General features: G+C 44.3%; 1 pseudogene; it reads left to right on the plus strand.

The window, feature by feature from the left end:
- Window positions 1–13197, plus strand: part of LOC136488821 (receptor protein kinase-like protein ZAR1) — a 77553-nt pseudogene that overhangs the window by 20102 nt on the left and 44254 nt on the right.

The raw sequence follows: 13197 nt of genomic DNA on the forward strand, positions 1-13197 counted from the left end.
GATCTTTGGCATGAGCTCGACAAAGAGTGTTGAGCTCCTTGTTAAGGTTCTCGATATTGGCGGGGTTGCTTGAAGATCCTTCATCTCCTAGGGTCTTGGCACTACCTTCACCAAGCTTGTGGTTTCTTGGTGCCAACTGATGACGAGGGACTCCATGAGGTCCGGTGGACTTGTGTGCGGTTTTCTTGGTCTTTGCCATAGCCTGTAGGATTTAAGGTAGGACTATAAGAATAGCTTGAGGATAACGGAGGTTAGCAAGAATGGGATTGACATTACTTACCCAACCACTATTAAGGGGAATTATTTATGCAAAGTGCTCAAGCATGATGCATGAATCGATCTTACGAATCTAAGTACAAAAGATTAATATAATCATAAGTACTAGATTTTTAATACATAGGACAAACCTAATCATATTATCTGCCACAAACTTTTCAATAAGTCAGGATTGAGTCTAGATCAAAGGTAAGAAGAAAGAAATTTAAACTTTAAAATATCAAGTTTACTTTCTTTGATCCAAATCATTTTGAAGGTTTTCCAAAGTAACCTACAATGATCTTAGATGGGAACTGCTCCGATACCAGCTGTGGCAGAACCTCCTAAGAAATCAGGCCCATGTGCACCTATCATTGTCTTAACAGACCTCGGATAGCGTACACGAGTTCCCAACAACTCAACAGGTCTGTCGGGTGTCCTCGGGAGACCCGAATCATCCATGATTCTCTTTTGAAACAGGATCCCAATCACAGACATTGCAGATTACAACAGTTTATTCAAATATATATATACTAGAGTAAAAGATAGCGGAAGTCTTAAGATAACATAGTTACAAACCAGTTGTTTTCAAACTTACAATACCATAAGTGTCATACAACCATAGTAGCGGGATAATATTACATTAATTTTATTTATCAAACAAACTAGTGCCTTGTCCAAAGGCCATTCATCACTCCTCATCATCATTGACTTCAAACACAGTCATGCAGCAGGGACCAAAACAAGCCTGCGCATGTGACTCACCTGCAACAAGGGTTAACAAACCCTGAGTACAAAGGTACTCAACAAGACTAAACCGACGCAACGGGTGTAAAACTTTAGGGATGCAGGGGTTTGGGACAAGGTAAGGATATAGCAAAATTCAAAGTCCTTTGCCAAAAGCTTAATATATTTATCCTATTCTCAAATTTTACCCCTAAGTCCTTTTAGTTCATTATCTCAACTAAATATACATTTCCCATATTCCATTCCTTCTCATTCCATTCTTTTCTCATATTTTAGTAATTCACCAGTCCTACATTGCTTCTGTAATGAAACGAGTCTCCATATCCGCGGAGCACCGGCAATTCAAATTGATTCAAGTCCCAGCTAGGGATTCCTTATCACACGACATATGTAGAACTTAATCTTGCATATATCAACCTTGCTACCGGATCCTCCTATACTAAGCCGTCTCCACGCCACCCGAGAGCACAGCACACCTCAAATCCGGCCACATTCCAGCCACGAGGGTACACGCTACTCCCGCCATCTCTCCACTCCCAGTGCGTGGGCATTCGTCTTAGTATCGGATTAGCCAAAGTAGGCTTACCGGAGTATGTGACCAGTACTATAAAGTGTCTCGTTCAGACGATCCACAATGAGTGGCCTTTAAGCGACATAGCCAGCAACATTACCCAAAAATTTAAGGTAAGTCACCCGACTAGTCTCTAGTCATTCAACCTTCTTTCTTTCTTTGGCCAGTATGCCATCTTTGATTGTATCGAAACTTTTACTTTGAAAGCCTACCATAAAGCATACTAAGCATTCTACGCCTTTGTAAATGAAAACATCTTCAAGGATGGTAAACAATTATCAAGGTAGGTAATGCATCAAGTAGGTAACATTTGAATTAAACAACTTAATGCAATAAGTAACATAGGTGATAAACTTTCCAAAGTAAACAAGGTAAGGGTTTAATGCATAAACCGGGGCTTGCCTTCGTTGATGATCTCAGGTTCCGGATCAGTACCACAATTATCGAATCTCGTGACAACCGGGGATTCTTCCAGAACTTGCTCAACTAGAATCGTTTCGTTCTCGGGTTCTACACGAAATGATAACATATGCTTTAACATGATGATAATGTAAACATGATGCTTTCACGGTACATGAAATGTAAAAACACCGCGCAAAGGATTTTATTTCACGGTATAGTTGCAAGCCAACAAAACCAACTTGCAATCCTACCATCAAGAACCACACATGTGACTTGACCAAATGTATCTTGAAACCCTACTAGTCACAAAACATGACCAAAACAAGATCCAACACTAATCAAACACTTAGGGTTTGCCTTTATTTATTTTTGAATTAATTTGGAATTAAGCCCAAAAATCAACTTGTTCCAAATGACAAGAAAATTTTATGTAAGCTTCCTCATGAAAAATTAGTGTACCAAAACAAATTTCATAATTTTTGGAATTATACAGTGACCTACAAAAATCATGGAAATTGCATTTTTCAATTAATGGACTGAATATTTGAACATTAAAAATTTATTCAAATTTCAAGTTTCAAATTTTTAAACTATACTAGAACATGTACAGAAGCTACACACAAAATTTTAGAATTTTTGGAGCTATGAAGAATTTCCTACAAATTCCCAAAGTTTTAGCACTATTCACAAATTCAGAAAATACAAAATTGCACTGTTCTTCTTCCTCACTCGCACTGACAGCCAGGCCCCACTGTCAGTGACTCAAAGCAGACGCACGGCGGCGTGGTCAGTTCCGATCCACAAAACGCGCCGGCGGTGATTCTCCGGTGAGATGGACTGTACCAATGTGATCTACACCATGTCGCGAATCTAACCCAACCCTCAGAACAGCAACATGCACACCAGATGGAACCCTATGTCGGCCATGGTGACTCGGACTCGACGGCGGTCGACGTAGCTATGGCTACGGTGCAGTAGAGTCAAAAGAAGAGCGAGCATCACGCTCAGGAGCTCACCGTGATCACGAGGGTGTACTTGGTGCAGATGGAGGCATACTGAATCGCCCTGGCCATGGTGAGGTGAGTCGCGGCGGAGCTTCGGCCGGCTCCGAAGAAGACAACGTCGCGCGGTGGCGCCGGACTGCCAGGAGCGCCACGATCAGGCTTGGGAGGAGCAGAAAGACGAGGCGGAGCTACTGGCGGATGCTACGACGGCGGCGAATTTTGCGAGCGTAGTGAGGTCGTCGTCGGCGAGCAGAGGCAGGAAAGGAAGAGAGGGACGACGACGGTATGGCTATTTATAGCCGGGAGGAGCTCATCTAGCTTCGACAACACATGACGAAGATGCCACGGCGATGGCAGCGTGTCACCACGCGTGAAAGCGGCGAAGAAGGTCGGCGGCAAGCAGCTCGGTGGCGGTGGCATCCTGTTCCATTTGGATTTTGAATTTTGAAATAATTACAGAACTGCCACTGCGTCCATTTTTCAAATTACTCACAATTTTTCTAAAGAAGTTGAAAATCTCCAAAAATGAAAGTTGTTCAATTTTTCAAACTCTACAACTTTGCTTCTAGGAATATTTTCAAATTCTGCCTCCATTTTGAAATTTGAATTTGGGGTGCATTTGAGCATTTGAATCATTTCAAAATTACTCCAAATTTTATATGTAAACTTGAAAAACTTTGAATACCAAAGTTGATCCACATAAAATAAACTCCAACTTTGCTTTTTGCCTCTACCCCAAATTCCACATGGATTTTGAATTAGTCAAAAGGGGCAAAAAGGACTTTTATAATTTGAATATGAATTCAAATTTGATTTGTCTTCCTTTTTCTTAATCACATGAATTTTGACCCTTGTAGTCATGATCTTTATTTAGGGTTTCGAATCACATCACATGAAATAACAACATTATGAAATAAACCTTATTTAGTGAATGCATTCAAAACTTTATACTAAATGAATGCTTTGCAATGCATATGATGACATGTCAAATTTTAGTACTAGGTCAAAACACCAGAGGTGTTACAACCTACGCGGAGGAGAAAAATAGAGAGTCGGAGAGATAGAGATCCAGATCCAGGGCCAGTCACTCGATCTTAGAGACACAAGAAGACAGATCTAGGGTTAGGGTTCATGGACTACCTGTGCAACCGGAGCTCGGTGCTGGAGATGATGAGGGACACCTAGAGGAGAGACATCAATTAGAAACGACGGCGAACGGCGGAGGAGGGACGGACAGGAACACGGTCATGAACTCACATAGTTCATCGAGAGCGAGAGGTCGAGAGGAGAGAGGGAGAAGGGAGGAGAGTGGAGACAGGGTCAGACAGGCGGATCGAGGTCACCGGAGTCGAGGACGACGGACGAGATCACGAGAGAGAGCTCAGATTTACCAAATCGTGGATGAGGTCGATGCGGGCGAGAGAGAGAGAGAGAGCAGAGATTGCGCCATGGTGAGCGAGTGGGGATTAGGGTTAGGGTGGGAGCGGACTGCGGAGCAGGTGAGGGGTGACTGGGCGAGTGGGGAGTGGGTGAGCGGGGGAGGCTGGGCCACCAACGGGCCTCCGGTTGAGGAGCAGGCCATGTCGTGCCAGCCCACGTGCTTGGGGTAAGGCCCAGGCATGCCCTTCTCCTCCAGGCCATGCCAGCCCGGGCCCGCTCAACGTCGGCCTAGGCCGGGCTTGTGCTAGGCCAAAAAAATGGGCCTTAGGCCGGGCCGATGGGCTCAGGCTGCATGGCCATATATAGCCGAGCCTCCCTACCACTACCAACTGCTACAAGTAGTGCCTTTTTAAGTAGCCCCTCTCAATTCTGGTTCACCCTCCACCACTGCTAAAGGGACTCCCAACCAAACAAGCCAAGATGGTCCGAGGCAAAGCTCGAACGGGTTCATGTTGTGGTCAATGCCCAATGACAGACTACACTTGTCACTTTTCATTGAGCCTAAGAAATTCTAGTGAACCCAAACCTACACTGTACTTAAGGATGTCTTTGGTTCCAAAGACATGGTGGGATGGGATTGCCCCGTTCCTGATTTTGGGGGCGGGATCATCCCCTTTTAATATTTGGTTTGGAGGATGAATTCGTCCCTGGCTTGTGTTTGATTGGAGGGCATTAAAACTGGGATAACCCTGCCTGACATGTGGAGCCCACCTGTCATCCACTCTTCACGTTTCTTCCTCGCGTATAAGAAAAAGATGCTCGTGGCCGCCATGCCTGAGGCCAGCGATCTCGAGGCCGGTGAGCCCACGACATCGCTCCTGAGTCCGACGAGCCCGCAGCTGCCGCGCCCAAGGCCGGCGCTCCCGAGGTCAGTGAGCCCACGGCCATCGTTCCCAAGGTCGGCGAGCCCGCGACCGTCGCTCCCAGGGCCGCCGTGCTAGAGGCCACCGCTCCCGAGGACGGCGAGCCCAAGGCCGGCGCTCCCGAGGCCGCCGAGGACGCTGCATATGAGGCCACCGAGGCTGCATTGCCATGTCCGAAGCCGGAGCACTCATTCTCACAGCGGAACCGAGGCTGGTGCGCTCCTACGGCCGCAGTGTCCGAGGCCGGCGAGCCCCGAGACAGGCTTCCTCACGCACTTCACTCGACTCATCCCCGCTCGTCCCACTTTGTCCCTCCGTTTTTTGGTTACGAGCTCATCCCGTATAATGAGAAAATATTCCCTCCACAAATGGCTCCGCCCCTCTATGTCTCCCAACCAAACACTGGGACGAAGTATCCCTATCCTGCCCCAAACCAAATGCTACCAAAGTGTACACACCTTCAATTTAGGCTGAAATGAACTCTGCGATAGGATATATGGTTTGAGGAGCAGACCCCAAGAGAGGAGCGAAGCACATGGCCCGGGCTCTATATATAGCATCCATTGGAACACATGGCAGAAAAAAAATCGAGAGGGGTGGTAAGCTGGACATGCAACAAAATATAGCATTGATGACAACCAAGGGACGTCCCTAGGGCTGTGGGGTAGTGCGACCGCTCGGGGCTTCGAAATCTTGTTAGAATTTGATATATCTAGTTATGTGTAGCAACCATCTGATCTCTAAAAGGATATTGTGAGCACATAAGCTTATATCATATCAAGAACGATGTAGTCGAATCGTGTAGAAAATTCTTGACGCTGTTGAAGCAACCACAACAATAGGTAAGAATTTGTCGAAGCCGACCGCAAATTAGAAACACAACTCCAAATGACTACAAGTGATTACCACTCTCATAACCCTATTTTTTGTGATTCTCTCACAACCATATTTGACCCTCTAGGACTCTATGATTCTTGTCCTATAGAAGAATGCATTGCAATAGAACTTCTAACCTAATCCTCTTGAGCGCTCCTAATTGCTCTTTACAAGTCTTGGATGAGACCCCTGTGTTGGCTTAGTTGATACCTATGGCATCTATCTCTTGTTATATAGTCCCCTTCAAAGCCTTCATACATGCAAATAGAAGTCCTATTTCTAGTAGGATTCTAGGCTCAAGTCCTAATAAAACTAGAAGTCATAGTAGTACACCTTTAGTGAGTCCTATTACAACTAAAATTTGAGTTACCATATAACAAATCTAATGGACCACATGCTAATATAAGTACAATAAGTATAATATTATGTACTCCCTCCATCATAAATTATAAGTTATTCTAACTTTTTTTAAGAGTCAAAGCATCTCAAGTTTGATCAAATTTTATATAATAAAATAATAACATTTATGATACCAAATAAGTATCATTAGATTCTTCATTAGTTATATTTTTATAGTATACCTATGTGATGTCTTAAATATTTGTAAATCTCTCAATAATTTTGGTCAAATTTAAAATGTTTTAACTCTCTAAGAAAGTTGAAATGACTTATAATTGAGAATATGAAGTATTAGACTTTGTTTCAAGCATCCGTAAAGTTTAATAGGGCTATTCATTTCCTTTAGGCAAAAGTTTAGCTCTGTCACATCGGATGTTTCATACTAATTTAGAGTATTAAACATAGAGTAATTACAAAATTAATTGCACAAATTGAGGTTAATTTGCAAGACGAATCTATCAAGCATAATTAGTCTATGATTTGACATATGATGCTACATAAACATATGCTAATGATGAATTAATTAGGCTTAATAGATTCATCTTGTGAATTAGTCACGGTTTTTGTAATTAGTTTTATAATTAGCTCATGTTTAGTCCTCTTATAGCTAACATCCGAACGTCACACGGACTAAACTTTAGCGCGTGGATATAAACAGCCGATAAATCATTCACAGCCATCGGTGGTTTCTATGTCCGCGCATCGTGTTTCTGGACTCTCGTGAACGTCGAATCAAGGAGACAGTTATTTGATGTCCAGTTCTAATTGATTGTTCGTCTTTCATGAGTGCATACTATTTTACATTTCTATACATTACATTAATTTTCACGCTGTTTTTGTTTTTTATCATGTAGTTTAGGCTTTATTTGGAGTTCCCAAATTCCTTGGGACGTCACTCGTGACAGCCAAATAAAAAACGGACTGGGAGATCCACCTTTCGGACACAGAAAACCGGCCATCAGCGACGAGGGTGATCGAGTGAGAGAGAGACAGTAATCCTACCATGGTATGACCTGGATTCAGCACACAGCTCGTACAGTGGTACTACGGGTATAGAAAACCGGCCAGCAGCGACGAGGGTGATGGAGCGAAAGCTTCCAAACCGACCATTCGGGAGCGTGCATGCGCTACGCGGTTGTCCGTGCGAACCGCATGCAAATCCATCCACCACCATCCCTCATCCCTGGACCACGGCGGTGACCGGTGAGGCAGCCTTCCTCGCTCCGCCTGCAAATGTTTGGGCGCTCTCGCCTTCAGTCCGCTGGGGCTCCCGAGGGTCCACTGGGCATTTGGTCCTCTCAGCCGTGCCTTGGCACAGTGTCAATGTCACCTTTGTACTAGTATCATGCAGAGCCATGGGTCAGTGAGCGTCTTTGGACAGACTTTACCACTTTTCGGTCGGTCCACGAGGGTCAGACGCTGAGGGTTCAGAGTTGAGCAAAAGTACAGAACAAAAATAACGCCTGAACAAGGCAGGCAGCCAAATTGCAGCTGTATCGAGTACTTAGGAGCATGGAACACGAATAATAATACAGCCAAGCCAGCAACAAGTTATATTGTTATCATATCACCTGCAACTAATTAATAGTCTACCCATATTGCTAGACCAGCAATTTTGGATGCTTGGAACCAAGATCAATTGCCTAGGAGTATGGGGGGAACCAGGAAGTTAATTTTTTTTAAATGTTAAGGGGCCAGCATTGTTAATTTTCAAAATTATTTGAATTTCAAAAAATTAAGTGGAGATTTCATATTCATATGGGGCCTGTGCACCTCCTCCCTTCCCCCCTGTCTAGGAGATTTTCATCCAAACAAGTTTTTAATGTGGTAACTATTACATTTCATCATATCTATGCCATTTTATTATACTTGCTCTTAGACCTCATAATTAGGTAGAAAATGTAAGATCATGACTAGGCAGCAATCTTCTTGCAACTCTAGCATCGAGTTGCCAAAACAATGATTCCGGCCTAGGTTTTCAGACATATGATCCTTGTGGGACGTATGGATCGGGTTAAATACGATTCGGTTCACAAATTCTTATAGCATTGTTTTATATATAAATAAATGTTAGTCTCTAACAATGATGCACGATTTCTATAAAAAAATTAAGTTTTAAGCCATGTTTGTTGGGCTAGTAAAAAGACATCTATAATCCGAAAGTAACAGCCAACAATTTTTTTATACGAGCATGGTCTACATTTTCCCATATACTCTCTTTTTTTCAAATTATTAGATATTTTGTTTTTTTCTAGATATATTGTTTTTTATGTACCTAGAGATAATGTATCTAAATACATAGCAAACGATATGTATTAAAAAGTCAAAACATCTTATAATTTGGAATGCAAAGACTGCGCTAACATCTCCATTTTTTTAGAAAAAAAAACCTGAGAGTTGTAATCAGCTAACCATTGTGACATATGTTTTCGTGCAGGCCGGTCCGGGCAGCCAACCCTATCATGGACCCTACGTGTCGGGGAACTAATACCGGGGTACCCTAAGGAGGTGGAACTAATAACCATCGAACGTTAAACACTCCCGGATGGACAAGAGCACTACTACGCTTCTTGCCCAAACGACAGGGAGTTTGGTTCCGCCTCGCCCTGACGCCCGTGGGCCAGCTCCGCCTCGCCCGACGGCTGAGGGCCGGCTCCGCCTCGCCCAAGGGCTGAGGGCTAGTCTCCGCCTCGCCCGAGGGCTGAGGGCGGGTCCGCCTCGCCCGAGGGCTGAGGTCGGGCCCCGCCTCACCCGACGTCCGGGGCCAGGCTTCGCGTCGCCCGACGGCTAAAAGCAAGACTTCCGCCTCGCCCGACGCCCGAGGGCAAGGTTCGACCTCACTCGATGACTAAGGGCTAGCTCCGCCTTGCCCCTGCGACTGCACTCTGATCCTTCCTAAAGACGAAACACGGGGTACGACAGGACGTACGAGTCAACCACGACGTCGAGGGCCATGCCCTGTGCGACTGCAGGAAGGCACCATCAGAACATGATGGGACGGGCGCTTTAAAGCCCTTTTCCTCATAACAGTGCCCAAATAGTGTTGAGGGCGCCGGCTTTTGTCCCACAGTGTAGTAGGCGCCGCCTTTAGTTCTCAGGCACGGATACTAACACCGGCATACGACGACCGCTACGGTCCAAGACAGAACTCACATCATCTACAGTAACGGACATATGGTCGCTTCCCCGATTACTCCCCGAGGGGTCACTGCTCGGCTCTCAGGCGCGCCGCACCGTCCGCCGGCATGGGATGGGACGCACCCACTTGCTAAATGGGGCCAGGGCATGGCCTACGAAGATCAACAAACAAGCCACTTCTGACACGGTCTGCCATGTTAAGTAGGACAGGCGCGGGAAAAAAGGAAGACCCGGATCCTTCGAAGGACCTTCTATACCATTGCTATTTTTCTCTTTCTCCCATCTGTAACCCCTGCTCCCCCCTTGTCTATAAAAGGGAGGGCAGGGCTCCCCACTGAAGGGACCGACTTTTGACGGATGACTCACACAAAGACCAGTTCGACACAGGTGTAACACCCTAGGTGTTTGGCTTCCACTGAAATTGCATGTCATTTCATAAACATATGCATCATCTATGTCATCATGCCATTGTCACTGAAACACACATATGCAATATTCGCAAATTCTGTTTGTTTCATACTTGATTGCTTATGAATGGTAGTAGTGCAACTTGTGAATGCAACATGAATTTCTCATACCTTGAAACATGGCAATATGGTAGTAATGTGACAAGTATAAAATAACAACAAAGTCATGAAACATGTGAAACATTGCATTGCAACATTTGGGTGAATTGCTTGTTTTGTTGTTTCATCACATGTGATCATTTGACATGGGTATAGCACTTGTGTAAAGTGGTTGATCATGGTCTAATACACCTTAACTACACTTAGGGAAATTGTTTGGACATTGTTCATGTGGACCAAAATGACCAAATTGCCCTTTTGGAGAGGTTTGACTTGAATTGACCCTTAGAGTGCCACTGTTTGACTGATTCAAAAGACCAGCTTAGAGATCTTGCATGGCTGTGCACTCTTTACCAAAGTTGTAGCTAATTTATCAAGGAACAAAAGTTGTTTTATGATCATCTCATGAAAATGGCTAGAACATGCTCAAACATGGCCCACAAGTCTGAATTTCATGCTGATTTCATACTTAGAATTTTTCTAAGTCCTGAAGTTGAGTTACAGTGTCGTGTACCAATGTTTGGAGACTTGTATCTTCCTAACCAGGCCGAACCAACTCATGCTCTAATTGAAGAAGTTGTAGTACCCACTTAGGTCTTCAATTTTGTTAACTAGACCATGAACCAGATCGCCACCGTTTGGGAGTTACGGATCGTTGAAGTCACGCTGTCAGGCGTAGTCGTTGAACACTGAATCACCGTTTCAGAAAACGGTCAGAGCTCGCCATGGCCGACCGGCGCAGGAGCTGCTCGCCGCGTGGCGTGCATGCTCTGCCAAAGCCTCCACGTCACATGTCCGAGCTCCAGAAGAAGGCCAGCGCCTGCCCGACGCACTCGCCAGCTCCATTTGCCTCTCGCCTCCACCGCGCGCAGCGTTGAGCCGCTGCAGCTCCGCCATTGCCGGCCGAGCTTCGCCATCGCCTAGCTCATGCGCCTTTGCAAAAATGTGTTGCCCAGTTCGCCTAGAGCCTCGCCGTGATCTCCTCTACCACCTCTATCTCTCAGTCGGTTCGTTTGAGTCTTGGTAAGCGCGAATTCGTCAGTTCTTCCACCGCCGCCATGGCGGGACTCGCCGGAGTTGGCGCTCCACACGGCCAACTATCATCGCGTCCCTTGCCGTCTCTTCTCTCCCTTGTGCTAGGTCTAGTGAAGGCCACTGATGCTCGTAGGGACACCCAATAGGGCCGTGACGCAGTAGCCTCGCCTGGAGCCGGCCATGCCAGTGGCCGTGCGTCCGCCATGATCGTCGCCACCCCCTTATAGCCGTAGCAATAGCTTCAATTGAGGGCACCACTAGATGTGCATGGGTGAGGTGACCGCCATAGCACTGCTGGACTCGTCGGAGCTGTCACTAGCGACGAGCTACGTCGTCGTCTTCCTCCTTTCCCCTGCCTGTGTCACTATCGCGCAGGGCCCCCTTTGTCAGTCGCTGCTGCAGAGGCGGGAGCCAGCCTGGGCCGCTGCTGGCGTCGCTTGCGCATGCGCTGTGGGCCGCCGGATCTGTTCGGACTGGCCCAGCAAGTAGAATTAGGGTTTCAAATTCATTTCTGTTTTATTCTTTTCACAGAATTGTGTATAGATTCAAAAATATGTATCTCCTAGATGGTAGATCCAAATGATGTGGTTCCCATTTTGTTGAGTTCATGATAATGTCTAGTTTCTATTAAAAATATGATTTATGCCATGTTCTGCTATGAAAATGGGAGTTTCTATTTATCTCTTTTAATCATGGAGGAAATAGGGATAATTATATCTTTTTCTATGTAGCTCCAAATGGTATGAAATTTTTATGGTGTACTTCTCATATCATGAATAGCTTGTAGTTAAATTTTCATACATTTTGGACACTGTATGTAGGAGTTATAAAATTCTCTTATTTGCATGGATGGATCTTGTGTGAATTTTCATAATTTTTCTATAGATCCAAGTAAGGGTAAAATTTGGTAGGTGCTTGTTCTTATTACTAGAATGATGCTAGAAAAATTAGAAATCTATTGCTTGATACATTTCAATAGGGTTTCCTAATTATGCTAAAAATAGACATGCCATCTATTATTTTGGATACAGCAAGTTCTACTTGCCCAATGGCTTTGAAATTTTTATGGTAGTTTATGTGAAGCATGAGATAGCTACTGTAATTTTTATAGATTTTTCTGAACAGTTTTACTATATATTGCTTTAATCACCTAATTAACTAAATAAATTAGAAAATGATATTAAATAATTTATTTAGAAGTTGGCACTATACTTTCTAATGTTCCTCTGGTATGCACAACAAGTTGGTAAACTTGGTTTAGTCAAATTATGCTTTTGCATCATCATTAAATAATTAAGTTAGTAACCCTGTCATTTCTGGACAGATTCTAGGTTACTGGAATTCGATTTGGTTAACATAAGAATCATGCTTTGATGTTACAAATGATTTGTAGAGAATTTCATAATCTTTCTAGAATGTCCTCATGCAAGTCATTTGGAATTGTAGAACTCTTGTTGTGATTAAATTAAGGGACTACTTGTGTGCATATGAAACTTTAAATGTTAATTTAAGTATGCCTTTACTATTTCTAAGTTTGTGGTAATGTTCCTAGGTGTTAGGCCTTTAACTGAAGATGAGCATCTTTATCTTAGGTTATGTAAGTTAGGTAAGTTGATCTTGTTCTTCAAGTTAAGTAGATACATGTTTTTAAAGTGAATTGAATAGAGCTATTCTTAATCGGTAAACGAGTGTCCAGTGATGTTTTCGTTAAACACTCACTGTGATTCATTCATCATGAGCATTATGTCATTCCTTATGCATCCATGATATTTATCTTGTGCATCGGCATGCAATAGGTGTACCAAAAAAAGTGACCCTACTGGAATTCGAGGAACCGAGCGAGCAGCAGCAGCAGCCGGCACCAGAGGTTCAGGAGGCGCAGCCTTCAAGAGAAGTGCCAG

Source organism: Miscanthus floridulus, chromosome 10 (genome assembly GCF_019320115.1).
Source record: "Miscanthus floridulus cultivar M001 chromosome 10, ASM1932011v1, whole genome shotgun sequence".
In the NCBI taxonomy this organism is placed as follows: Eukaryota; Viridiplantae; Streptophyta; class Magnoliopsida; order Poales; family Poaceae; genus Miscanthus; species Miscanthus floridulus.